The 3,060-nt window shown below is 33.7% G+C and overlaps 1 long non-coding RNA gene across 1 annotated transcript; it reads right to left on the bottom strand.

Moving 5' to 3' along the window:
• Nucleotides 1–407: 407 nt before the first annotated feature.
• LOC110458170 lies at nucleotides 408–2,238 on the bottom strand. Its single transcript, XR_002463771.1, has 3 exons — nucleotides 2,111–2,238; nucleotides 1,258–1,390; nucleotides 408–507 (listed from the first exon to the last, which is right to left on the bottom strand). It is a non-coding gene; the product is annotated as an uncharacterized LOC110458170 (long non-coding RNA).
• Nucleotides 2,239–3,060: the final 822 nt, after the last annotated feature.

Genomic DNA, 3,060 nt, shown 5'->3' with positions numbered 1-3,060 from the left:
CTTTTTTTTTCTGTAGATAATAAATAACAAGTTCTGTTTTGATCATTTCCCATCATTTTATTAGCCAAGGAAAATCTTAAACCTCAACACCTAACACTACACATTTTAGCCTCACTTTCTACATCCAGTAAACACTTTGACGAAATGAAAAACCTATAAAAATTGTACAGCCACAGAAAGACGGTCCTTAGGCCAGTACAAATGGACTGGATAGAATAGTCACTGAAAAAGCACTATTAACCTTAGAAGTAGATTTCAAACACAGTATGTCGTCATTCTTTTGTTTGGATAGATCACCAATATGAGATTGATTACAACTAGAAGTAGGCAAGGAAGGTACTTGCAAGTATTTTTGTAGAGGTAGCAGGCATATGTTGCCAACTTTGTGACAATCCTTAAGCCTCTAACGGTACCCCACTGGAAGACATTCAGAAATGACTGTCCCTCTTATCACTAGTTTCACATCAGTCTCCTTCCCGTCAAGTGCAGCCTTCACCTTTAGCACCCCTGAAATGAAATTTAATTACATATAGTGTATATATATCAACAGAAAGTATATGCATTAAATAGTAGTTGATATATACATGGTACATACAAGGTTTGGTGATCATCTATGCCACACAATATACAAAAAAGACCAGTTTTATTGCCAAGTAAACAAGTTTTATAAAAAGGATGCATTCTTTTCACATTCATTGGACGTAAAAAACAACATTGAACAATCAGAAACGATGGAGTTAAGGGGGAAGATGACCCCATCTCAAGCTATGCAACTCCCCCAACCCCCCCGCAAGGCACACACTCAAAAAGGAATTAACACATTTTAATACATGTATTTCGTCCGGATTGGAGGTTGGGAAGCAGTTCAAATGGTATATTTGTACATCTAAACAGTTTTAGGATATTAAAGTCAAAAATGTTTTTAAAGCAGAGACATATATTTCGAGCAACTAAATATTATATTTATGAGGAATATATCTCCCTGCTTTAAAGAAAGATACAATGTATTGATCATTGGCAAAGCTTGCTAGGTCTTCTGTTTGCAAATTTAGGGATTAAATTCACCTGCTTATCAGTCTATAGGCAGCTATGTGTCTGCAAACACATTATGCAGTTGAATTGTAGGGGTTTGGGGTGCATCTGCACTGGTAAAGTAATATAGGTTATAGGCAGAATTTTAAAGTAAGGTAACACTGCTGCAATCAACCTTTAAGCAAATCATTGTTGTACATATTGTACCCAATTCAATTTTATTACCTTCTGTATGCAATTCCTAAATATTCACATTCTGGCAGAATCTGTCCTGCAAGTCACAAACTAAATGTGGGGAAGACACTGATGCCTTATTCTTCTGAATGTTGTTTCTGGGTGGCATCTACTTTCTGTTTAACTGTTTGATAAAAAAACAGCATCACAATAAATGATAAACCAACCACAGAAAACATCACTGCATAATACCAGTTTGTCCATTATGATGAGAATGAAATGATGAGGTCACAAAAAATTAATGTGTAAGCACAATATACCATGTGAAATAAACTGGAAAAAAAAGCAGGGACAAATGAGGTTTGAAAAGGAATTGATAAAAAATTGACTAGGTTGGTTGTTAAGATTTTAAGTACAGTATAATGACAGTATTTTAATATATATATATATATATATATATTGAGTTTCTCTGTCAGGGGTGTGTAAAACTGTAGATATCAACTATTTCAACACTTGGGCTGGTAGATTTAATATCAATTTGGGCTAATGGAAATGTTCAATATTTACTATGAAAAGATAGATTGGGCTAGTAGAATGTTTTAAAACTAACTTGTTTGTGAAAATGAAATTGTACATTTGAAAACATGAAAAATGGGTGGAGACATTTTTTTTCATTTGGAAAAATATAGAACAGGGACACCTTAAGCGAATAATTTTGTTTTAAATAATGGCACAGTGCATCAAATAAATAAGGCATCTATTTGGCAAGGCTCATACATAATTTCAGAATTTCACAAATAAAATATTTTAAATTGAAATAATTCCAATATTTGAATATTTTTTATCCATAGATTTGTTTTTATTATAACACTTATTATATTATTACATGTGTAGTCCTACTTACCGACACACTCAGGAGAATTTCAGTGGGGCGGATATATAGGTGTCTCTGCCAGGAACGGTTATAGGAGAAAAGGGCATCTCTTCCACTTGTAACACTGTATTAGGATGTGGTCATCCCAGTCACTTCATCTACATACCTGATACAATAAGGAAAACAAGTTGAACTCTTAACACATAATAAAGATATTCTGAGTCACATAAGTAGGTACATTTAAATTGAAATTTTGTATGATAATGTTGTATTTTTTTCTAATATGAGTGGTTCAGCCAGATTATGAATGCATTAGGTTCATAGGTCTAAACTCCATACTGTTTTATTATTATTATTGCATGATAATAAATGTTTTGTTTTGCTGTATGGTTCTGCCCATTACACAATTTCTATTCATGATTTGATTTTTAAAGCATTTATTCATTAATCTCATTATACAATAAAAATAATACCAATTGTTCTTAATGTTTACATACCTAGAAATCTTTGCTGTACATGCTCATATTTTACAGCATGTTTTTCTTTCTTCCGAGTGTAATCATAGAACTGCACCATACCACAGGACCCTGTGGTCATGCTTAAGAAAATGTGTCATAACATTCAATAAGATAATGCACGTTGATATTATTGAAAGTGCAGAAAACATGAATTGCCGATTGACTTAGATATATTTGTGTTTTGAAACAGGAAGTGTACACGTGAAAGTTAGTCGGTCTTCAGCCCTTGTGACTTAGGCTTGTCCCACACGCCTGAACCTGGCACACATTTTGCACGATTAGAAGCCAAAGAAACGGGAAAGAAATGAATGAACTAATCGTCTATTACTGCAGATATCACATCGTAACATCCATATACTTTAAATTACTACATATCACAAGTTCTTCCGTAGCACAATCTACCGGAAGTGTGCGTACCAGAAATCTGAGAAATCCCTGGCGCCTCGATATTTAAGTCGATTT

This window comes from Mizuhopecten yessoensis, unplaced genomic scaffold (genome assembly GCF_002113885.1).
Source record: "Mizuhopecten yessoensis strain PY_sf001 unplaced genomic scaffold, ASM211388v2 scaffold9467, whole genome shotgun sequence".
In the NCBI taxonomy this organism is placed as follows: Eukaryota; Metazoa; Mollusca; class Bivalvia; order Pectinida; family Pectinidae; genus Mizuhopecten; species Mizuhopecten yessoensis.
This window is presented reverse-complemented; position numbering and strand designations above follow the sequence as displayed.